At 43.5% G+C, this 26,243-nt stretch overlaps 1 protein-coding gene and 1 pseudogene across 2 annotated transcripts in view; both read right to left on the bottom strand.

The window, feature by feature from the left end:
• Positions 1-15,398, bottom strand: part of LOC137560998 (beta-1,3-galactosyltransferase 2-like) — a 31,478-nt gene extending 16,080 nt beyond the window's left edge. The window contains exon 1 of one of the 2 annotated variants that reach the window (XM_068272196.1): positions 15,327-15,398. The gene's annotated coding sequence lies outside the window, so the exon portion shown is untranslated. Of the gene's footprint in view, positions 1-5,327; positions 5,408-15,326 lie in introns of those variants that run through there. The other variant, XM_068272197.1, reaches the window with a different exon arrangement.
• On the bottom strand, positions 2,586-5,099 carry LOC137562159 (high mobility group protein 20A pseudogene; annotated as a pseudogene).
• Positions 15,399-26,243: the final 10,845 nt, after the last annotated feature.

The raw sequence follows: 26,243 nt of genomic DNA, 5'->3' as shown, positions 1-26,243 counted from the left end.
TTTGTTTTTTAGACTTATAATGCGTCGATTATAGTTTTCAGGTTTATTATCTTACTAATATATTGCTTTTAATATTACCGTTGTTTTAAGATTTTTAATGTGTACGTGATTGTAGGGCTATTTGTTTGTAACGATTGGTGTAGCAACACAGACGTCCGATTATGTGTGATCTGCAGAATCACCAATAATACAAATATAGCTGGCAGAATACAAAGTATGTAGTGCTTGGTGCAACAGTAACAGAATAGTTTAGCCAGACCTCACCAGAGGAACTGGTGGGTACTATTAGAACACAGTAACTGATTAGTTTGGCTTAACCTCACCAGAGGAGCTGGTGGGTACTATTAGAACACAGTAACTGAATAGTTTGACAAAACCTCACCAGAGGAGCTGGTGGGTACTATTAGAACACAGTAACTGAATAGTTTGACAAAACCTCACCAGAGGAGCTGGTGGGCACTATTAGAAGAGCACCTCACCAGTGACAAGGGCTCACTGGTGAGTAGAAAGGTCAGACAGGCTAGGATCAGTAACAGGCGGGCGGGTACAGTACAGAATCGGCAGGCAAGAGAGTAGTAAGATATCAGGCAGGGTTCAGCAACAGAGTCAGATGGGCAGAAGTACAGAAACGATAAGCAAGAGCAGAGTCAGAGGGTAGCCAGAGTCATACACAGAATATCAAAATACAGTAATACAATAATCCTAGTCTTGTGTGAAATCCCTGGTTTCCTCCCAGATCAAAGCACACCGGATACTATCTAAGGTCTGAGCGCTAACACGTGAGTATTCACAACAGCAGACAAGTTGCGAGTGAACAGTGAAGGCTTATGAAGCAGAGGAGACCCCACGGCCGCGCCCACAACAATCAGCCAATCCGGAACGCCGTGAGTCTCCTCTGACGTCAGCCCGCGCAATACGGCAACCCTATGTGCAAAAGATAAACCCGTCCTCGGCGTACTAGACGCCAGAGGCACGGGCGAAGTCCCTGAACAGGAAGGCAAGGCGGCTGCGGAGACACCCTGTGTGCCCGCAGCCGCCATTACTGCGGATGTTACATTGTTCTATTCTATATATATGCATTTTTCTATTTATGATATTATTAATGTGTACGTGATTTTAAGGCTATTTACTCTATTATAAATATACAAATTATTCTATTCATGTTATTTATAGTGAAGTATTTTAAGGATTAAATAAATCATTGTTTATATGTGTGTAAGGGTGTTTGTGCAGTGGGGATGGTTAGAATTAGGCACCACCAGGGGGGTGGTTAGAGTTAGGCACCACCAGGGGGATGGTAAGGTTTAGGCACCACCAGGTGGGTGGTTAGGGTTAGGCACCACCAAGGGAGATTTAGGGTTAGGCACCACCAGGGAGGTCTTAGGGTTAGGCACCACCAGCTGTTATTAAATTATGTATATTTACACAAAGGGGGTCTAGGGGTTAGGAATAGGGATAGGAAGAGATTTGGGTGAGTCTACAGTTAGGTATAATTGCAGTAAAATACCTGTAAAATCTACCATTTGTCAGTTGTAGCGGTCTTACCTCCTCTGCGGATTCCGCCGCCTCGTCATCGCAGGCATCCTTGCTGGGCTCAGGGCGGACGGGTCTCTCCCCTACACATGTCATAAAGTCTGCACGCTCGCGCACGGGGCGACAGGACCTTTATATCTTAAGAAGACGGGTCAGCTGATCTTGCGGTCAACTGACACCAGCCTGCCAATCACACACTGCGGACCGGTCCAGCCCTCTGGGCAACTACTTTGAATTTGCTTTCTGTATTTAAGCTTGGAGATGTCATTTGCTCCTTGTCTGTTGTTGCGAATACATCGGTGCTAGCGCTCAGACCTTTGTCAGATCCTTGTGTGTTTGATATCCGGCAGGACCCCGGGGATTCACACCTAGCTTAGAATTATATTATTGTATATTATTATATTGATTATTATTGTGTATGTCCTCTTGCCTGAACCTCTGACTATTCCCTTGCCTCACGATTCTGTACTATTGCCAATCTGATCTGCTGCCGACCTCTGCTTGTCTATAGACCCTGACTCTTGCCTCACGATTCTGTACCTTCGCTTATCTGATCTGCTGCCAACCTCTGCCTGACTATAGACTCTGATACTTGCCTCGCGATTATGTATTACTGTTTGACCGATCTGTTACTGACTTTGCCTATACCACCACTCTCTATTTAGTGGTAGCCTCTGCCCCTAAGGGCTACCACTTTGGAGTACTACTGTGAAAATAAAGTGTGCACCAATCACCTGTTTCTCACATTTGAACAAAGTACTGACTACTTTATTTCCTGAGCTATCACTGATAGTTACACTATTGTATTATATGCTTAATACAAGTGAAAATATAGTTTTTTGTTATAGATGCTATTTGATGTTTCATTTCCGATTTCGTTTTCTGTTATAGATGGTATTTTGCCATTTCATTTCCGTTTATTCAAACTATTTAGCACTAGATTTTTGTTTATAAGCTATAAACAAAAAATATCATTTTACATTACAACTTATAATTTCGGCTATATTCCACGCTCTTTTTTCCATGCGCCCTTTTTTGATGCATGCTTATCCTCAACCCTGCAGCTGACTTAACACTTCTTGGACACCAGCAATGAGAGCCTCACTTTCCTTGGGATGCTTAAGCATGGCACTCTGCAAACGGCTTATGTAAGAGTCAATGGTCTCCAAGGTCGATGTCTCTGTAGTATATATGCATATATATATCCGCGCTGGAGAAAAATTGTTATTTTAATAAAAGTCCCATAAGCAGCCAAGAAGTTAAAAGTCCTCAGAGAAACTTCATCACCAATATTCCTTCAATAACTTCAGCGCTATAAATCCTCTCAAGTTAGTAATATCCATCACCACACACCCTTCAAAGTGCCGGCTTACCAATTTATGGTGAGAGACAGATTATAAGGTCTAAAGGCTCAAGCAAATCACCCTTGCGATCACCCCAACGACCAGCTTCTCATGAACCCTTGAAAGAGAAGTGGTCACACGATCTTTCAAGTGTTCATCAGAAGCTGTTCATTGGGGTGATCGCAAGGGTGATTTGCTTGAGCCTTTAGACCTTATAATCTGGGTCTCATCATAAATTGGTAAGCCTGCACTTTGAAGGGTGTGTGGTGACGGATATTACTAACTTGAGAGGATTTATAGTGCTGAAGTTATTGAAGGAATATTGATGTCTCTGTAGTACCTGGCATGGGTACAGTTCTCAGGCAGCGTGTAAGAGTCTGGTGGATGTTCTGTAAATGTCGCTGCAGCAAATTATTCCCCCCCTGTTCTTGCTGAAGCTCAGCCTCCAATCTCTGCACTGCTGACCGCATGCTTTCTACATGTTTCTGTAGCACTGCATTCCACTCTTCAAACTCTATGTTGGATTTCCTCAGCTGTCTTAACTCAGTTTCCAGTGCTTTGCTGTGAATCCAAAATTCTTCTGTGAAGATGGGAATATCAAATACTGATCTCTCCTTCAGAAAATGTTTTTTCTCAGTTTAGGTGCAATTGGACGAGATTCTTTCTGCCTCTGCTGCCTCCCCTTCTGGCGGTTCTGTGATTTACGACTGTAGGATCGGAAGGCTTCTGTTTTCCGATACTGCTGGAGTTCCTTTGTGTTGTCTCTGTCTTCTTCATCCAGGAAACGCTGTTTCTCATGAGCTTGCAACTTGCTCCATTCACTGCAACTAGTAGTAATTTCTGCAAATGGAACATCTGGTCACTCTGCTCTTAACTGTTCATGTCTCTCACGGTCCCCTCATTCCGGCCCCGCCTCCAGTTCACTTCTGGAATTTCTGACTTTAAAGTCAGAAAACCACTGCGCCTGCAGTGCATTGCCGTGTCCTCGCTCCCGCTGATGGCACCAGGAGCATACTGCGCAGACCAAAGACCATACTGGGCTTGTGCAATACTCTCCTGGTGACATCAGCGGGATCAAGGATGCAGCTGCGCAGGCGCAGTGGTTTTCAGACTTTAAAGTCTGAAATTCCAGAAGTGAACCGGAGGCGGGGCCGGAGCATCAGTGAGTGGCTCCGTGGGTACAGGATGTCTGCGGGGGGCCATTAGAAGCCCTGGGTAAATTCAACTCATTTTCTCCGACCCCCCTACAGTATCCCTTTAAACTCTAAAACACCTGATCTGCTGCATGCTTGTTCAGGGGCTATGGCTAATAGTATTAGAGGCAGAGGATCAGCAGGCTGCCAGGCAACTGGTATTGCTAAAAAAGGAAATAAACATGGCAGCCTCCATATACCTCTCTCTTCAGTTCCCCTTTAACCTCCTGAGCGTTACGCTGCTCAGGAGGTTTTGCAGCTTTTGATTCCCCAGCGTTAATGGCAAAGATTGCTTGGCTGCAAAACCTTTAGCTAACACTAGGCTAGCTAGTATAAGTAGCTGGCATCCCCCGATCGCTCCCGATCACCTGATCCAGCCACCTAATACATTACCCAGCCTGGCTCTAGCGATCAGCGCAGCCTCCCCGCACAGCTACGCTCTTCACTATGGGGAGGATTGTACAAGACGTAATGACGTCACCGACGTTATGACGTCATGTGCAGACCCGATCCTTACCATAGAGAGACGGGAGCTGTGTGGGGAGGCTGCGCCGATTGCTGGAGCCAGGCTGGGTAATAATGTTTTAAGTGGCTGGATCAGGTGATCGGGAGCGATCGGGGGTGCCAACTACTACTAAAGGTTTTGCAGCCATGCCCGACACAGTGTTGGGCCGTAATACTTTGCCGCTCACCTGTCTCCCCGCTGCCGCCGCCGCTTGGTCCCTTCAACAGCCTAGAGGCCAACAGATCTATGTGGCTCTCCACAGGCTGCAGCAGGCCAATTCTCCCTAGAACCAATGAGAATTCTCCCTGTTGCTGAGGATTCCCATTGGTCTTTTGCAGCACAATGGAGATCCCCCAGCCACCGGGCTCTTTGAAGGGACCAAGCGGTGGTGAGGGTCAGTGGGACACATGAGCATGAAATTACGGTGATGAAGGGATGCAAGCAAACTGGGCGACGCGGATGCAGCACCAAGCCTAGTGAGAACTTACAGTGTCTGTTCTCATAGGTAAGGTTCTCATTGGGCATGTTTTCCCATCCAGTCCGGGATAATGTGCCAAGTTATGACTCTGTGTTCTGTCTTTTATTCCACAGCACACAGATCCATTTTGTTACAAGTGGAAGCAGATCCTATTTTTAACATAGGATCCGCTTTCTGCGTTTAAGTGGAGCTTTAAAAATATATCGTATATAAACATTCAGCGCTAATCATACACATCCACCACCACGAACACCATAAAAAAAAGATGCGCTTACCAGATTGTTACAGACCTTAATTACAGGGTCTGTAAGATAGCATAATGAGGTCAGCGGTCGGTATCTTCCCAGCTGGCCTCCTCTCCACATACGAGTGTCAGCAATATTTCAGGCTCTCATATGCAGTGTTCATCAAAATTTGCATGAAAAAACAATAATAAACTCATCTAAGCGTATCTCTCTCCCTGAGGAAACTATAGCAGTGAAACCGGTCGGGTGAGGCGGACGTGTGGCTGGACAGCGTCCTGTGATATATATACTGTATGCTGATATCTGCTTTGGGTCCCTGTAACAAGGACCCAGATGTGAGTGATCTTTAATGATTTTATTGTTTGTTTTTAACGATTTTTTATTAAATACAAGAGAGATACGCTTAGATGAGTTTATTATTGTTTTTTCATGCAAATTTTGATGAACACTGCATATGAGAGCCTGAAATATTGTTGATACTCGTATGTGAAGAGGAGGCCAGCTGGGAAGATATCAGCTGCTGACCTTATTATGCTGTGTTACAGACCCTGTAATTAAGGTCTGTAACAATCTGTTAAGCGCATCTATTTTCTATGGTGTTCGTGGTGGTGGATGTGTATGATTAGCACTGAAGGTTTATATACAATTGATGAAAACGCTATACTGAAGTGTTGGACTTTGGCTGCTTTTCCAATGAACTTTGATTGAAGCTATATGTGGTTGCGCTGATATAATTTTATATTGTATTTAAAAATATATCGCATGGATACGTTTTTTAAAACAAGTGTGAACCGGCCCTAACACAGGGTGGTATGCAGGCATGTTTAAATGAGATCAAGATAGACAAGGCAGCTGGTCCAGATGGCATCCACCCCTGGGTATTAAAGGAGTTGAGTTCAGTTATCGATAAGCCACTTTGGGCTTGATTCACAAAAGCGTGATAACTCAGTTATCACGCCTAAAAGCTTTGCACGTGCAAACTAGGGTGCTAAGTAGTTTGCACGTGCTAACTACGGTGCTATGTAGTTTGCACATGTTAACTGCTAAGTAGTTTGCAAGTGCTAATGCAAAGCATGTTAGCACGTGCAAAGTGGCTTTTCAGTGGCCTGCTAACACTTTGCACGCTTTAGTGAATCAAGCCCTTCTGTAATTCTTTTTCAAGTGGGTCAGTTCCCAATGACTGGCATTCAGCTGATGTTATTCTCTTCAATGATGAGCGAAAATACCAATATTCTTTTCGCATTCATTTTCGTGAAAATAATGTAAAACTTGACTTTCAAGTAAAAATGCCATTGAAAAATAATTTTGCAATAAGTTTGTGATTTTTCACATTTCTGCAAATTGTTTAAATGTTTTTTCATGCATTTTCACGATGGAAAGAAAAATGTGTTTTTTCATCATATTGCAAAAGTACAATGCATTTTTGCGAATACTTTCTCAAAGTTGAAAATCGCATTTTCAATGTGAAAATGACTTTGGTGAGAATTTGCAAGCAACACTGTTTCCCTTATTCAAGAAGGAAAAACAATTTGAATTAAGAGACCTGTAAGCTTAAAGAATATAAGTCCAGCTTTCAGGGGGCTACTGACTCTAGGTATAGGTTTGCTATCGGTAACACATTTGACTTTTTTAGCATAGGCTTCTTGCTGGACAGTACAAATGATAATATTCATAGATTGCAGAAGGTCTCTTGTGCTGTAGACATTTTGACATTGATGCCAACCTTTACAGGCTTTGACATCTGCGGGCAAGTTTCTTCTAAAGGAACAAATTATTTGCATAAGCAGGCCCGGATTAACATCACAGGAGCCTATAGGCACAGATGTTCTGGCACCCTAGACTTTACCCTCCACAAACCCACAATCCCCCACCAAACCACACTGCAAGTGTGCTGGCTGGCCCAGCTGTCACTTCTCCCTACTTACTCTGCCCGGCATAGGTAGCTACAGGTGTCCCTTAGTATTAGGTAACAAGAAGTACCCTCAATATTAGGTCGCTAGAAGTGCCCCCAAGTATTAGGTAGCTAGAGATGCCCCCAGCTGATGGGAGAGCTTGTCATTGGAATGCCGAGAGTAACCACTCATTTACACTTTCATCAGAACTTTGCATAGAGAAAGAGGGAGAGAGGCACTAGGGGAGGGGAGTGAGCCACCTTTCCATCATCATCATCATGTAGGGAGGGAGGTGGGGTATCCTCACCACACCTCCCTCCCTACAATTTGCATAATTAGAGGCCCATGCCATTTGCTTCTACCATCCCCTCCCAGCCATTGTTGTGGTCTTATATCGCCCTTCGTTGAGCTCAGTACCACACTTTCTTGAAAACCTTGCCTCCTGGCTCCCACACATCCTCTCATCTGACCTCCCCACCATCATCCTTGGGGATGTCATCATTCCCATTGATTAACCCAACAACTCTGTAGTGACCTGGCTACTCACCATGGACAACTCCCTTGGCCTAGTACAATATACCAACATCCCCATCCACACTGCAGGTCACAGTCTTGACCTTATACTCACTAAATCCACCATCATTACAGACCTTGACATCGCACCCTTCCCGCCCTCAGACCACCACATTCTCACCTTCAACCTCCTCACAAGAAGGCCCACCCACCTGGTCGATTGGCAGCGAGGCCTATGTCAGCTTAACCCTGATGTCCTAGTCGAGCCCCTCCATGCCCTCTTCTCCTCTCTCACCACCCAAACCTGTCCTAATCTTGCTGCAGCTCAGTATCGTCAAACCCTCTCATTGGCCCTAGAGGAAGTTGCTCCCCCAATATTCCACTGCAACCGCCCCCTTAACCCCAAGCCTTGACAAACCAACCACACTCGCAAAGTCCAGAGGCTAACACATGCCACTGAATGGAAATGGAGGAAAACTCAACGTAACCAGGACTTCCTATAGTACAATGCTAACCTGCTGCATTTACACACTGCCCTTGCTGATGCAAAGCAGGAATACTTCACCAAGCTCATTGGAGCACAAGCTTCCAACCCCCTGTCACTTATATGCAGACAGGACCATTGCTATTTGCAGCGAAGGGTGTTCAGCTGAGCTTATAGAAACTGGGTATACTTGGTATATGCTGCATGACAGGCAGCATTTTGGGCCAATTACATATTGCTGTAGGAGCAGCCGTAAATTAAAGTGAGCATGCGTTTTTTAGGAGTGCACACTACACTGCACTATCACGTGTAGCGTGAGGTGCTGTATTTATTGGGCGTTGGAGCCATTAAGCTCACGCTGCTTTAGCAGCCAAGTTTAACGTGTTGTTGGCGTGAACGCGGTGGCTCCCCCAGGACTACGTAACACCAATTGGCGTTAAGTCCTGGGGTCGTTTTTTGCAGGGCTAATCAGGGCATGAACCTCATTAGTCATGTGACGTGACGAAACGGTAAGGCGTAGCCAAGGGATACATGTGCTGAGCTTATGAAGGGAAGGAGAAGCGAGACGCTAAAATCCTACCTGGACAAAGAGATGATGATATACAATGCTGCTAATGTCTTTTAAAATGTACGGGCAATACTGTTTTTAATCTAAGTATTAAATAAGCGGTTTCACACATGGTCGATTCTCTTTGAGTTTACTTGCAGAAATATCTTTCTGGAAATCTCAGGTGGCAGACAATGGGGATGATTCACTAAACCGTGCTATGACAAATAGCACGCCTTACCAGAGATAACACGCCTTATCAGAGATAGCATGCCTTATCAAAGATAACACGCCTTATCAAAGTGTACATGCCTTATCAGAGTAGCATAGCAAGCACTACGAACTTATGTCTGCTAATTGGCAATGTCACGCATCCTGCCCTGAGCCCTGCAGGTTCATAGCGCTCGCTATACTACTCTGATAAGGCATGTTAACTTGATAAGGCATGCTATCTCTGATAAGGCGTGCTATCTCTGATAAGGAGTGCTATCTGTCATAGCACGGTTTAGTGAATCAAGCCCATTGTCTGTTGGATTAAAGAAACTATTTGGTGAGCAGGGACATATGGGGGGAGTGCTTGAGCCCACAGGTTGTGGACCCCTCTATGTTTGGACACCCTGTCTGTGTAGTGCATGCCTGTCACTGAAGGGTGATATTGTAAGGTTTTTTTGAACTGGCTACACTATTTGCGTTTTTTCTTTGCCTGCTTTGAAGAAGTTTCCTCCTAGTGCAATCTTGGAGACAGGATTGAAGGACCATTGAGGAGTGATCACAACTGCTATAAAATATTGACAATTGTAGAAGTGACTGTCAGGTACTGCACATAGGTAGTCAGCAATCAGTAAGAATATGCAGAGTTGCAAGACGTGAACCAAGCCATGGAAACTTTATGAAGCAATTGCATCAGTCTGTCTGTGCAGTCTGTTGGAAGGCAGTAAAACCAGTTACAGCACTAATCCAGGCTGGAATAATCCAATGACAGGTATGCTACTGTGTACACTCCTTGACAATCAGTGTAGGTTGCTTTGAAAGGGAGCAGCTAAACAAAAGGGCACAGTGACTCACAAAAGCGCAGGCCCGGACCCGGACAGCCACACTGGTGAATGATGTGATGGTGGGGACACTATCGATGGAAGGTGTCTGTCAGGGGAGGCAGTTTGCCAATGTCCCTGACGGGGTCCAATAGTATTAAGCAGGCCAGAGAGGACCCGACATGTTTCGCCTGCAACTTCCAGGCAGCTTTCTCAAGGAGGGGCGTTGCTTAGACACCAGCGCTACTTCCCTCCACTAAATGCACGCACACCAGCCAATCATAATGGAGCTTGCGTACACACCCACCCCCAGAATAGAATGGCATCAAATAGATTTGTTAGCACAGATAGATACAAGTCATTATCAATTAAAAAACAAAGCTAATAGATGTTGGTAGATCTGGGGGTAAGGATGGCAAGAAAGCAGCAAACATGTAAAAAAGTATCATACATACCATTGTGCAATTAAAGGATGACTTCGTAAACTTTCACTTGAAATCATGTATAAGTATTCACTGCTATTTCATAGACAAACCGTGGTTATAAAACAGGTCCATATCTGAAGTAATGGAGCAGGGTGACCTCTAGTCAGGGACAAAATTCCCAGAGCCTCCTCAAAATTTTTTTCCAAAAAGTTTGCGTTCACATTTTTCATATAGACTTTAATGGCGCCGACTTTAACGGTAAATAGCTAAGCCCCATTACCTGCTATAAACACCAAATTTGCAGGATGTGTGAATAGGGACAGTGGGTATAAAAGGATTTTTTTTTTTCAAAAAGACCTTATAGTTTTTGAGAAAATCGAATTTAAAATTCTCCTTCTGACAGTGGGAAAATTAAACGCCCGCCGACTTTACCGGTTAATAGCAAAGCCCCCTTACATAGTAGAAACACCAAATTTTCAGGGTACGTAGAGGGGGACAGTGACTACAAGAGGAAACTGTTCTTCTTAATATTGCCATGCAAAATTGTTTCCAATGTTCTTCTTAACATTCCCATGCAAATTTGGTGTTTTTGGCATTTAAAGGGAACCTAAACTGAGAGGGATATGTATGTTTATTTTTAAACAATACCAGTTTCCTGGCAGTCCAGCTGGTCTCTTTAGCTGCAGTAGTGGCTGAATTACACACCTGAAACAAGCATGCAGCTAATCCAGTCTGACTTCAGTCAGAGCACCTGATGTACATGCTTGTTCAGGGGCTGTGGCTAAAAGTATTAGAAACACAGGATCAGCAGGAGAGTCAGGCAACTGGTATTATTTTAAAAGGAAAAATCCATATCCTTCTCAGTTTAGGTTCGCTTTAAGGGGGCTTTGCTATTAACCGTTAAAGTCGGCGGCGGTGGGAACATTTCCCACAATCAGTACGAGATCTTTAAAATTGATTTTCTCAAAAAGTATAAGGTCTTTTTGAAAAAAAAAAAATCCTATTGTTCCCACTGTTCTTCTTAACATTCCCCTTCTTAAAACTGATTTTCTCAAAAAGGGTCTTTTTCCTCAAAAAATGTTTTCCTATTGTTCCCACTGTTCTTCCTGCTGTCTCTCGCACTGTCTCTCCCAACCTGCCTTCACCTGTCACCCTCACCTAGACTGGCACCTGGTGCACCCATGAGTGTGCCAGGCTAAGTGAGGGTGACAGGTGAGGAGGCAGGGAGGACAGCCGCTCTGGCACTATGCATCCTATGCAGACATATTCTCTGCTATACTAATTAGTATAACTCTGAGATCTTAAATCAATTTAATTGAAGATTGCAAGATATTGGCGTGGAAACTTTTTTTTAAAGGTACAGGTAAGTATTTCTGGTTAATAAAGAACATTAAAGGACTTTTTTCATCTTTGTGTTTTTATTTTATTTAACCCTTTGTGTAGTGGGTACTTTGTAACCCTATACTCATTTCTCCTGGGAGGGGGTGGGCATCTGGGGTCCCCTTCTTAAAGGGTACTCCCAAATACCACCATGAACCCCCCAGGGAGTCGTCGCCCCCACCTCCTCCTGGGGCACCGGAGGTGGGGAAGAGCCCCTTGTCCATGGATTGCACAAGGGCCCCGGGGGAGAGGGGAAGGCTTTGCCGCCCTCTCCCCCAGAGTCCCTCCATACCATGGACCATGTGGGCTGGTATAGCTCAGGGTGCGAAGCCCCAGTCGGCCGGGGCTCCGCAGCCTGCATGGGAGACAAGGGGTTACAGAGGCTGAACATTTAAGAAAAAAGAATAAAAAAAATGTATGTTTTTTTAAATATTGTTTCCAAATTCCCACTATCTTTTTAACATATCCTGCAAATTTGGTGTTGGTAGGATGTAAGTGGCCTTTGCTATTAACTGCTAAAGTCAGCGGGAATTGTTTCCCTAAGAACTGTCATTTACACATTTAAATGTGTACTATTTTTCTTTGAAATTTTAAAATCGATTTTCTCAAAAAGTATAAGGTCTTTTTGAAAAATGTTTTTCCTATTGTTCCCACTGTTCTTTTTAACCACTTGAGGATCACAGTGTTAAACCCCCCTAAAGACCAGGCCTTTTTTTTGTAAAATTGGCCACTGCAGCTTTAAGGCCAAGCTGCAGGGCCGCACAACACAGCACACAAGTGATTACCCCCCCCCCTTTTTCTCCCCACCAACAGAGATTTCTGTTGGTGGGGTCTGATTGCACCCCAGGTGTTTGATTCTTTTTAAAAATAAATATTTATGTGTTTTTTTTAATCAAAACACTGTATTTTTTAATTTCACCTGCAGTGGCCACGCCTTCCCTTCCCTGGCCAGTGTATCACTGTGATTGGTTGTCATAGGCTTCAGCCTATCACTTCTGGGCCAATGAAGGGGACAGCCGTGTCACACGGCTGTCCCCAGTACAGCGCTGCATCAGATCGCAGCGCTGTACAAGCTTTATAGATGGCCGTTTTGCCGTCTAACAGTCTCCCGAGTGGCGATTGCCGCTCGGAGACTGAAGGTGGGGCGGAGGGAGGTTAACATCCCCATGCAAATTTGGTGTTTCTGGCATTTAAGTGGGCTTTGCTATTAGCCGTTAAAGTCGGCAGCGGTTGGAACATTTCCACACTCAGTACAAGATATTTAACATTAATTTTCTCAAAATGTATAAGGTCTTTTTGAAAAAAAATGTTCCCTCTTGTAGTCACTGTCCCCCTCTAGGTACCCTGCAAATTTGGTGTACTATGTAAGGGGGCTTTGCTATAATAACCATTAAAGTCGGCGGCGGTTGTAACATTTCCCACAATCACTACAAGATCTTTAAAATTGATTTTCTCAAAAAGTATATGGTCTTTTTGAAAAAAAAAATTCCTCTTGTAGTCACTGACCCCCTACAGGTGTTAGACCCCTTAAAACATCTTGCCCATCACTTTTGTGGCCAGAAACAGTGTTTTTAGTTTTTCAAGGTCACCTGCCCATTGAAGTCTATTGCGGTTCGCCGAGTTCGCTGGTTCGTGAACTTTTGCGGAAGTTTGCGCTCGCGGTTCGCAAATCCAAAATCTGAGGTTCGAGACATCTCTATCCCTAAACATGAGGGATAAATGGAACATCCTAAAACGATAATGAAGGACCAATATGTCACAGGGGGACGACCCAGTTACAGGGGGAGATAGACCAAAAGAATACAGACAGGGCAAACAGTTTGCATGAGCATATATTAAGTAGGTAGAAAAGCGGGGAAACCCACTAAATCATTAAGACCAGGAGGGTCTGTCGCCTTCATCTCAAAAATCCAGCGGGATTCTTTTTGGAGGAGGAGACAATCATAGCCCCCCCCCCCCCCAACTGTCTTATGTATCTGGTCTAAGTCCGCAACATGAAAGCCATAAAGGTCACCACCATGCAGAGGTGCTCAGATACCCCCAATCACAACTTTGAGTGATCATGAATACAACTCCGCCCACTTACGAATTGACTCGTGATTATGATCATGACTAAAAAGGGATATCCAACTTGAGTGCGGTTTTGAGCCGAATAACTGCATGTAATCACGAATCACGAGTGGTATTCGTGATTAAAAACCCGCCGACTTTAATGGTTAATAGCAAAGCCCCCTAGGAACACCAAATTTGCTAGATATATTAAGAAAAACAGTGGGAATAAGAGGACACTTTTTTTTTTCAAAAAGACCTTATAGTTTTTGAGAAAATAAATTTTAAACTCTCAAGAAGGAAAAAGTATTCATGATTAAAAACCCACCAAAACCCACCGACTTTAGCGATTAATAGCCATGCCCCCTTAGATGCCAGAAACACCAAATTTGCCAGGTATGTTAAGAAGAACAGTGGGAACAAGATTGACATTTTTTTTTCAAAAAGACATTATAGTTTTTGAGAAAATCGATTTTAAAGTTTCAAAGGAAAAAATTATACATTTAAAAGCGGTAAATAGATTTACCGCATTTAAATGTATACTTTTTTCCTTTGAAATTTTAAAATCAATTTGATCAAAAACTATAAGGTCTTTTTGAAAAAAAATGTTTTCCTCTTGTTCCCACTGTTCTTCTTAACATATTTCGCAAATTTGGTGTTTCTGGCATGTAAGGGGGCTTTGCTATTACCCGCTAAAATCGGATGAGCTTCCCTGCCACTGTGCACTTATCTAAAATGTTTGGCAACCGGCGTAGTGGACACAACACTTTTAATATTGCCCACATGCTCGCCAATTCTAGCCCTTAACTCATGTCTGGTTTTCCCAATACAGAGATCCCGCAATGACAGAGAATTCGTTTAGAAGCCACTTTAGGTTCCTCAGTGATCAGATCACTCGATTTAGGGTCATTGGTCAAAATGTACCAATGTCGTAGTTTATAACAATGTCTTTTTTTATCAATTTAATACAATAAGATACCAATTTTGAAAAATCAGTGTTTTTAAATTCACAAATGCAAATTTCACTGCTCAAACTGTTAAATACCGTGCATAATTCACATGACCCAAAGATATTGACTGCAACACACATACACTGACATGTACAGAAACAGTGTGTTGCAGTCAGTATGTTTGTGTAGATGTCAGTGTGTTTGTGTAGCAGTGAATGTACTGATGTAGCAGTTAGTGTGTATCTGTTGCTGTCAGTGTGTTTGACAAACTGACATAGTTTGGTTGAAAAAAGACCTCCGTTCATCAAGTCCAACCAGAATAGTATTGTAATGTTGATAAAATCAGTCACTTTTACTAGAGCAAGTTGTTTCAATATCCCAGTTGATGTCTGGATAATTCAAATCACCCATAACTATGACCCATGTTTGCTTGCAGCTTGTTTAGTCTGCTGCAATAATTGTATTTCTTCCATATCGTTTGTGTGTGGAGGCTTATAACCTACACCAATAAGCAAATGACAATGCTTGCGTCCGACATGTACTCATACACTCTGACATGTATTGCAGTGTTAGTGTAGATGTCGGTATGTATGTGAAAAAGTTAAAAAACACTTAAAGACAAACCCACTGACTGCGACATAAACAGCAAAAAGCTATACAAACAAAACAGAAAAAGACACACTGACATCTACACACAAATACTCTTTTCTTCGTACTTGTATGATATAGTAACACCTACAATAGTTACATACACTTACCTAGTAAAAAAAACAAGATGAAGCGTTTCCACACTGATGGTTTTCATATGTCCCTGACTGCCATTGGAGTTCATTGGATTTATGAGTGACAGAATCCAGGCAACAACTTCCTTGTACATTGAGACAATGAAAACTTTTTCTGTTTCTATGAATAAGCTCTGTGTATGGGTGTGGAGATATAGGTTCATGCTTACATCGTAAGGTACTTATACTGTACTGTATAATACAATATATGGAATGCCTGAAATTTTATAAAAATGCATTTTAGTTTCAAATAGTTAATTGACAGTTTAATAATTAACATACAGATTTAATAATTAACACAAGTTAAACGTCCCAGTGGGCCAATGCATTAATATTTTTAAACAGCAACTTTAACCACTTGAGGGCCACAGTCTTTTCGCCCCTTAAGGACCAGAGCCTTTTTTTCCATTCAGACCACTGCAGCTTTCACGGTTTATTGCTCAGTCATACAACCTACTATCTAAATTAATTTTACCTCCTTTTCTTGTCACTAATACGGCTTTCTTTTGGTGCTATTTGATTGCTGCTGCGAGTTTTAGTTTTTATTATATTAATCAAAAAAGACATGAATTTTGTCAAAAAAATGACTTTTTTAACTTTCTGTGCTGACATTTTTCAAATAAAGTAAAATTTCCTATACATTTGAGTGCGAAAGTTATTCTGCTACATGTCTTTGATAAAAAAAAAAAAAAAACATTCAGTGTATTTTTATTGGATTGGCTAAAAGTTATAGCGTTTACAAACTATGGTGCCAAAAGTGAATTTTCCCATTTTGAAGCCTCTCTGACTTTCTGACCACCTGTCATGTTTCATGAGGTGCTAAAATTCCAGGATAGTATAAATACCCCCCAAATGATCCCATTTTGGAAAGAAGACATCCCAAAGTATTCAGTGAGAGGCATGGTGAGTTCATAGAAGATTTTATTTTTTGTCACAAGTTAACGGAAAATGACACTTTGTGGCAAAAAAAAAAAAGTTTCCATTTCTTCTAACTTGCGACAAAAAGAAAATGAAATCTGCTACGGACTCACTATGCTCCTCTCTCAATACCTTGAAGTGTCTACTTTCCAAAATAGAGTCATTTGTGGGGTGTGTTCACTATTCTGGCATTTTGGGGGGTGCCTAACTGTAAGCTGTAATGATCCGTCCAGCTGGATGCACTGGCAGACAGCTGTTTGACCATTCCTCTAGTCTGTGGGCTGCAGGTCTCTGCAAGAGAGACCTGTTTTTCCATTACAAGTTTCTGGTCTGTTCTGCTGCTGAGGAATTTGCATACACTCATTATGCAAATCCCCTACCTGCCTCCTTTGATGACTGGCAGTATAAAGAGCTATGTTTCCCAGAGTCCTTTGCTGGTCATAAGAGTTAGTTCCTGTGTAACACTCGCCTGGAGTGTCAGCCTTGCTCTTTGTTTGAAGATTACCCTAGAGTAATTCCTGGAACTGCACTAGGCAGTTTGCCTAGTGCAGTTAGGATTGCATATCTGTTTTGTTTGTCTGTTGCGATTGTCCTGTCCCAGCGGTGGTCGACAGGAAGTCGTTCTGATCTTTGTTCTTGGAGTATAGCTGGAGCAGCGGTTGCTACCAGCTATCTCATCTGTTCTGTCTTGCCAGGATCGCACTCGCCTTGCACTAGTGCTGTGGATCCGTCTCTCGCTTGTTCATGTTTTTGTGTGTCTGTGTTGTCTGCTACAAACGCTTGCTGGAGGCTCGGTGTGGTAACCGTTAAGCAAGCGCTCGCGTCCTCTGTTTCATGTTTGTCTGATGGTGGTTAGTTAGGCGTGCTTGTCTCTGTTGTGCTTATCACGTGGGGACCGCGCATAAACGCGTGCACTGTTGCGAATGAGTGCGGTGTTCGCGTTTAGCTAGCGTTTGTTATTTTTCGTATCTCCTCATTGTATGATTTGCTGTGCCTTTGCTACTCTCGTGCTCTGCCTTGCTGTAGCCTTGTGTCACCTCTGGCAATCGCCTCTCTCGCGATTGCGTTCCTACTTCATATCTGCTGTTGTGTATCCACCGTCGAAGGTTGGCGACTAGTTTGGTGCACACACATACAATCTGTCCCTTTGCTCAATCTCATTCGCAATCGCTTCTCAGGCGATTGCGTTCTCACTCGGTTTCCTTGTTGTGTGTCTGCCGTCGCAGGTGGCGGCTAGATTGGTGGACATACATACATTCCTCATCTGTGCTTATTCGGTCTTGTGTCTCTCTTAGCAATCGCCATCTCTGGCGATTGCCTTCTCACTTTGTCTTCATGGTTGTGTGTTCATCGTCGCAGGGTGGCGACTAGTTTGGTGAACACGCATATCCTCTATCGCTTTGATCTCTCTCTTTAAGGGCTATCTTGCCCTGCGTTTCTTCCCTTCGTGCAATTCCTGTCTGGCGTGTGTGGCAGGGCAAAGGAGCTGTTCCTCTGCACTCCACAGCTCCACCTGCCGTCAGGAATTTCCCTCTACAGGTGCATTGCACCTTTTGCTGGGTTCCCTCAAATTACACGTTTGTGGAGGATTTATGCAGTGTCAGCGCACATCTTGTGCGCTGATCACGGAGAGAATTCCACAATCGTTACAGTATGACCAGCCCAACCGAAATTCCCAGTGTAGAGGGAATTTCCGATTTGTACGATTTGGTCAAAGATGGGTCCTGTATCTTTAAGAGGTTTAAGATACTGGACTCTGAAACCAGAGATGAGTTTATATCAGAATGTTCCAGATTCTTGGCCAATCCTGAATTTCAGGCCATCAATATTTCCACTTGGAGTGCTCAGATTGCTTACAATCTTTTCCAAGGGATCTGTTTGTGTGGGCGGATGAGTGTGCCAGACACGTGAATCTGAGACATAACCCTCGCAGATTTCTGAGTCATGTATTTTCTCGTAAACTTAGAATTCCCCTGCCAGGTAATTTCTATGAGTTTTTTCCTGCAGAGCATGATGCTGATCAGATTAGGTTATGCAACATTTCATTGTCATTACCATATGTTAATGAATTGGTGCTTGCAGGCCAATCTGCTGATTTGGCTTGTCAGCCAAAAGATTTGTTGGCCATAGCAACCACAAATAAAGAGGTTATTTCTGTCAAGTCTGAAATGTGCAAAACCATTCAGTATGATAATGATGTTTCTCAGTCTCCGGGTTTTTTGGCCTAATCCCAAGCTTATGTGGATCCTATTATAGGTAGGATCGCACACTATATTAAAGCAGTTAAAAAGTCTGTTCTTGTTCCTGAACTCCACCCATATGGAGATTATCTGGATACTGGCCTGTTTGAACCTCCATTTGCCTCATGGGACATTGGGGCCTTAATGGAGGAATTTGATTTTGATTGGAAAGCCTTTTGCGATTTTTACATCGCAAAAAGCGAAGATGTCTTGAATGATTGTCTCAATTCCGTGTACACTTTGATAAATTCTGATGAGTGTGACAGGTGTTTTGTGGATCCAGTGTTGTATGTGTGGCAGACGATTTTGGATGAGTTGCACACACACCAATCAATTGATTCCAATAAAGAGACATCATTGTCGGATGATTGTTCCTGCCTTTCTGGGGTAAAGCATGTGAGTCGTGACATTGTGCGATCTGAAATGAGTGGGTGTGCCACTGTGGTTGATTCCTGTGCGAATCCTGGAGGATTCTCTCCTGACTGCGTGCAGTTTGAATCTGTGCGATCTGATGCCTGTTTCTCTGATCTTCCTGCAGATTGTGATCAGGCATGGTCGGAATAGCCAATTTCCGATTCCGTGGTAATTCCGCATACCGCCACTACCGAAATTCCGCTACCGTTTCATTCCGAGGGAATTCCTAAGCCGTTCCGCGGAATTCCGAGATACACGGAATTCCGTCAGAAAATTTTAAAAATCTCTCTCTCCTCCTCCTCCTATCCATCCATCCATCCTCTTATATCATCCAGTAGGGAATTGCAGATTTTCAAAACAGCTTATATACCATAGCTGGGATTTTAACCCAGGATGCAGTGTGTAGTAGGTATCTGTCTTAACCTCTAGACCATGAACCACACTACATGGTAAAGCTATCCTAGCATAAACCATACTACCATTATGATTAATGCAATAGAAAAAGTAGTATGATTAAGGATCAGTACTTTTTGAAAAGCATGCTTATATACCATAGCTGGGATTTGAACCCAGGATGCAGTGTGTAGTAGCTAGTAGGTGTCTGTCTTAACCTCTAGACCATGAACCACACTACATGGTAAAGCTATCCTAGCATAAACCATACTACCATTATGATCAATGCAATAGAAAAAGTAGTATGATTAAGGATCGGTACTTTTTGAAAAGCATGCTTATATACCATAGCTGGGATTTGAACCCAGGATGCAGTGTGTAGTAGCTAGTAGGTATCTGTCTTAACCTCTAGACCATGAACCACACTACATGGTAAAGCTGGCCTAGCATAAACCATACTGCCATTATGATCAATTCAATAGAAAAAGTAGCATGATTAAGGATTGGTACTTTTTGAAAAGCATGCTTATTTACCATAGCTGGGATTTGAACCCAGTATGCAGTGTGTAGTAGCTAGTAGGAATCTGTCTTAACCTCTAGACCATGAACCACACTACATGGTAAAGCTGTCCTAGCATAAACCATACTACCATTATGATCAATTCAATAGAAAAAGTAGCATGAGTAAGGATTGGTACTTTTTGAAAAGCATGCTTATATACCATAGCATATCTATTGAATTGATCATAATGGTAGTATGGTACATGCTAGGCCAGCTTTAGCATGTAGAGGTGGGACAAGGTCCTTTAGCACCCAAGGCTGAGACAGCAAAGTGTGCCCCCCATCCCTCCCACCCCAGCCATCACACACTGATTGCTATTACACTAAGAGGTGCCCCAGGGCCCCCACCCCCCCCCAACACCTTAATCGCTACTTATCTGGCTTGCAGTCGCTGCCATGTATCACCTTTTCTTATTTCTTTCTGCTTCAAACACAATTGGGAATGACAGCTGAATGAATTGTGCACCCCCTCCTACACTGCGCCCTGAGGCTGGAGCCTCTCCAGCCTCTGCCTCGGCCCGGCCCTGAGTGTGGTTGATGGTCTAGGGGGTAAGACAGATACCTACTACCATGTAGTGTGGTTCATGGTCTAGAGGGTAACACAGATACCTACTACACACTGTGTCCTGGGTTCTAATCCCAGCTATGGTATATAAGCATGCTTTTCAAAAAGTACCAATCCTTAATCGTGCTACTTTTTCTATTGAATTGATCATAATGGTAGTATGGTTTATGCTAGGATAGCTTTACCATGTAGTGTGGTTCATGGTCTAGAGGTTAAGACAGATACCTACTAGCTACTACACACTGCATCCTGGGTTCAAATCCCAGCTATGGTATATAAGCATGCTTTTCAAAAAGTACTGATCCTTCATCATACTACTTTTTCTATTGCATTGATTATAATGGTAGTATGGTTTATGCTAGGATAGCTTTACCATGTAGTGTGGTTCATGGTCTAGAGGTTAAGACAGATACCTACTACACACTGCATCCTGGGTTCAAATCCCAGCTATGGTGTATAAGCTGTTTTGAAAATCTGCAATTCCCTACTGGATGATATAAGAGGAGGGATGGAGGAGGAGGATTTTGATGTGATTCCGGAAAATTACGTCGGAATTATAAATTTCCGCGGAATTCCGTTTGAGAAATTCCGTTCCGACTAACAAAATCGGAATTATTAATTCCGACCGGAATCACGGAATTAATAATTCCGCGGAATTTTCCGACCATGCCTGATTGTGATCAGCATGAATGTGCCAGTTTTCTCAAGGATGTGTGGAACCCCTTGTCATTTAGAGACAGATCTTTAAGATCTTCCATCTGTGATCCTGCTATGGGGAAAATTTCTAAATTATGCAGTATCAAATGTAAAATTAATATGTCTAATAAAGTTTTTCTTGATGTTGTCGCTATTTCTACTGCAGATGCGTCTTTGTCTCACCCTGTTCACACCTGTAAGGGCCCGTTGCCTGGTGACAGTTGCTCCAGTGTTTCTATCCTGAACGCCTTACAGTCTGCCCCGCAGATCGCGGAGGTTTGCGCTATGGAAGCGTCAGTTTCACAACCTAAAGCTATTTTTGATTCGCAAGTTTGCGTTCTGACTCCTCGGATTTGACATTGTTAGCCGAATCTAAGAGTGAGACAGCGCTACGGTTTTGCGAATCTGACTCTGAAGCATCTTTGCTGGGTCCAGAGAAAGTTTCTCTGAGCCTGCCCTGTACCATGAATAACAATATGATGTCCAATCACACTGACATTTGTGAGTCCCTTTCTTGTTCTGAGGAAAATACTGATTCTGCACCCTGTACTCTGGATGAGTTAATATGGCCTTGTTTAGAGTCTCCTGCAGTGTCCCTAGAGACTCGTCTAGGTATTGCTACTATACTCACCTGTTTTTCTGCAGTTTTGGAGTTGCAAGCTAGTTTGACTGCTACGCAGAATTCTGGGTGCAGTGAGATTACAGTTAGGGAGTCAGTGTGTGTTCCAGTAAATATTCCTGTACATTCCGCTCATGATGATGAAATTCAGTCTCAGTTGTTGGTGGAACCTTCCCTGGGACATATGCCCTGTCCACAAAATAAAGTTCCAGTTTTGCCCTGTAACATGGATAGTTCAGAATCCTTCTTAGAAAACTTGAAAAATGCCAAATCCCAAAGGGTGCAGAACTTATAGGAGATGCCTCTGGCTCCCCAACTCCTTCTGAAGTATTGCTCACTTCAGTAGGCATTCCTGCCATGCTGACTACTTCTGCAGCTCTTGTGGAGCTTCAGTTATGCGTAGTCAATGATGAGTTTTTGTCAGATACCATTACAATCACTGAGACTTCTAAGCCTGAGTCCGAGTTTTTTTTTTGAAAGTCCAGTGCTTGAGACCACTGCTCATGATGATTCTCTGCCCGGTACTGGTTTTGGTCCTGTCGTGTCGGACTCGGACACTTGTTATGCAAATCCCCTACCTGCCTCCTTTGATGACTGGCAGTATAAAGAGCTATGTTTCCCAGAGTCCTTTGCTGGTCATAAGAGTTAGTTCCTGTGTAACACTCGCCTGGAGTGTCAGCCTTGCTCTTTGTTTGAAGATTACCCTAGAGTAATTCCTGGAACTGCACTAGGCAGTTTCCCTAGTGCAGTTAGGATTGCATATCTGTTTTGTTTGTCTGTTGCGATTGTCCTGTCCCAGCTGTGGTCGACAGGAAGTCGTTCTGATCTTTGTTCTTGGAGTATAGCTGGAGCAGCGGTTGCTACCAGCTATCTCATCTGTTCTGTCTTGCCAGGATCGCACTCGCCTTGCACTAGTGCTGTGGATCCGTCTCTCGCTTGTTCATGTTTTTGTGTGTCTGTGTTGTCTGCTACAAACGCTTGCTGGAGGCTCGGTGTGGTAACCGTTAAGCAAGCGCTCGCGTCCTCTGTTTCATGTTTGTCTGATGGTGGTTAGTTAGGCGTGCTTGTCTCTGTTGTGCTTATCACGTGGGGACCGCGCATAAACGCGTGCACTGTTGCGAATGAGTGCGGTGTTCGCGTTTAGCTAGCGTTTGTTATTTTTCGTATCTCCTCATTGTATGATTTGCTGTGCCTTTGCTACTCTCGTGCTCTGCCTTGCTGTAGCCTTGTGTCACCTCTGGCAATCGCCTCTCTCGCGATTGCGTTCCTACTTCATATCTGCTGTTGTGTATCCACCGTCGAAGGTTGGCGACTAGTTTGGTGCACACACATACAATCTGTCCCTTTGCTCAATCTCATTCGCAATCGCTTCTCAGGCGATTGCGTTCTCACTCGGTTTCCTTGTTGTGTGTCTGCCGTCGCAGGTGGCGGCTAGATTGGTGGACATACATACATTCCTCATCTGTGCTTATTCGGTCTTGTGTCTCTCTTAGCAATCGCCATCTCTGGCGATTGCCTTCTCACTTTGTCTTCATGGTTGTGTGTTCATCGTCGCAGGGTGGCGACTAGTTTGGTGAACACGCATATCCTCTATCGCTTTGATCTCTCTCTTTAAGGGCTATCTTGCCCTGCGTTTCTTCCCTTCGTGCAATTCCTGTCTGGTGTGTGTGGCAGGGCAAAGGAGCTGTTCCTCTGCACTCCACAGCTCCACCTGCCGTCAGGAATTTCCCTCTACAGGTGCATTGCACCTTTTGCTGGGTTCCCTCAAATTACACGTTTGTGGAGGATTTATGCAGTGTCAGCGCACATCTTGTGCGCTGATCACGGAGAGAATTCCACAATCGTTACAGTATGACCAGCCCAACCGAAATTCCCAGTGTAGAGGGAATTTCCGATTTGTACGATTTGGTCAAAGATGGGTCCTGTATCTTTAAGAGGTTTAAGATACTGGACTCTGAAACCAGAGATGAGTTTATATCAGAATGTTCCAGATTCTTGGCCAATCCTGAATTTCAGGCCATCAATATTTCCACTTGGAGTGCTCAGATTGCTTACAATCTTTTCCAAGGGATCTGTTTGTGTGGGCGGATGAGTGTGCCAGACACGTGAATCTGAGACATAACCCTCGCAGATTTCTGAGTCATGTATTTTCTCGTAAACTTAGAATTCCCCTGCCAGGTAATTTCTATGAGTTTTTTCCTGCAGAGCATGATGCTGATCAGATTAGGTTATGCAACATTTCATTGTCATTACCATATGTTAATGAATTGGTGCTTGCAGGCCAATCTGCTGATTTGGCTTGTCAGCCAAAAGATTTGTTGGCCATAGCAACCACAAATAAAGAGGTTATTTCTGTCAAGTCTGAAATGTGCAAAACCATTCAGTATGATAATGATGTTTCTCAGTCTCCGGGTTTTTTGGCCTAATCCCAAGCTTATGTGGATCCTATTATAGGTAGGATCGCACACTATATTAAAGCAGTTAAAAAGTCTGTTCTTGTTCCTGAACTCCACCCATATGGAGATTATCTGGATACTGGCCTGTTTGAACCTCCATTTGCCTCATGGGACATTGGGGCCTTAATGGAGGAATTTGATTTTGATTGGAAAGCCTTTTGCGATTTTTACATCGCAAAAAGCGAAGATGTCTTGAATGATTGTCTCAATTCCGTGTACACTTTGATAAATTCTGATGAGTGTGACAGGTGTTTTGTGGATCCAGTGTTGTATGTGTGGCAGACGATTTTGGATGAGTTGCACACACACCAATCAATTGATTCCAATAAAGAGACATCATTGTCGGATGATTGTTCCTGCCTTTCTGGGGTAAAGCATGTGAGTCGTGACATTGTGCGATCTGAAATGAGTGGGTGTGCCACTGTGGTTGATTCCTGTGCGAATCCTGGAGGATTCTCTCCTGACTGCGTGCAGTTTGAATCTGTGCGATCTGATGCCTGTTTCTCTGATCTTCCTGCAGATTGTGATCAGGCATGGTCGGAATAGCCAATTTCCGATTCCGTGGTAATTCCGCATACCGCCACTACCGAAATTCCGCTACCGTTTCATTCCGAGGGAATTCCTAAGCCGTTCCGCGGAATTCCGAGATACACGGAATTCCGTCAGAAAATTTTAAAAATCTCTCTCTCCTCCTCCTCCTATCCATCCATCCATCCTCTTATATCATCCAGTAGGGAATTGCAGATTTTCAAAACAGCTTATATACCATAGCTGGGATTTTAACCCAGGATGCAGTGTGTAGTAGGTATCTGTCTTAACCTCTAGACCATGAACCACACTACATGGTAAAGCTATCCTAGCATAAACCATACTACCATTATGATTAATGCAATAGAAAAAGTAGTATGATTAAGGATCAGTACTTTTTGAAAAGCATGCTTATATACCATAGCTGGGATTTGAACCCAGGATGCAGTGTGTAGTAGCTAGTAGGTGTCTGTCTTAACCTCTAGACCATGAACCACACTACATGGTAAAGCTATCCTAGCATAAACCATACTACCATTATGATCAATGCAATAGAAAAAGTAGTATGATTAAGGATCGGTACTTTTTGAAAAGCATGCTTATATACCATAGCTGGGATTTGAACCCAGGATGCAGTGTGTAGTAGCTAGTAGGTATCTGTCTTAACCTCTAGACCATGAACCACACTACATGGTAAAGCTGGCCTAGCATAAACCATACTGCCATTATGATCAATTCAATAGAAAAAGTAGCATGATTAAGGATTGGTACTTTTTGAAAAGCATGCTTATTTACCATAGCTGGGATTTGAACCCAGTATGCAGTGTGTAGTAGCTAGTAGGAATCTGTCTTAACCTCTAGACCATGAACCACACTACATGGTAAAGCTGTCCTAGCATAAACCATACTACCATTATGATCAATTCAATAGAAAAAGTAGCATGAGTAAGGATTGGTACTTTTTGAAAAGCATGCTTATATACCATAGCATATCTATTGAATTGATCATAATGGTAGTATGGTACATGCTAGGCCAGCTTTAGCATGTAGAGGTGGGACAAGGTCCTTTAGCACCCAAGGCTGAGACAGCAAAGTGTGCCCCCCATCCCTCCCACCCCAGCCATCACACACTGATTGCTATTACACTAAGAGGTGCCCCAGGGCCCCCACCCCCCCCCCCAACACCTTAATCGCTACTTATCTGGCTTGCAGTCGCTGCCATGTATCACCTTTTCTTATTTCTTTCTGCTTCAAACACAATTGGGAATGACAGCTGAATGAATTGTGCACCCCCTCCTACACTGCGCCCTGAGGCTGGAGCCTCTCCAGCCTCTGCCTCGGCCCGGCCCTGAGTGTGGTTGATGGTCTAGGGGGTAAGACAGATACCTACTACCATGTAGTGTGGTTCATGGTCTAGAGGGTAACACAGATACCTACTACACACTGTGTCCTGGGTTCTAATCCCAGCTATGGTATATAAGCATGCTTTTCAAAAAGTACCAA

The sequence above is a fragment of the Hyperolius riggenbachi genome, chromosome 3 (assembly GCF_040937935.1).
Source record: "Hyperolius riggenbachi isolate aHypRig1 chromosome 3, aHypRig1.pri, whole genome shotgun sequence".
NCBI classification, from domain to species: Eukaryota; Metazoa; Chordata; class Amphibia; order Anura; family Hyperoliidae; genus Hyperolius; species Hyperolius riggenbachi.
The sequence above is the reverse complement of the archived record's forward strand: the minus strand, read 5'-3'. Positions and strand labels throughout refer to the sequence as shown.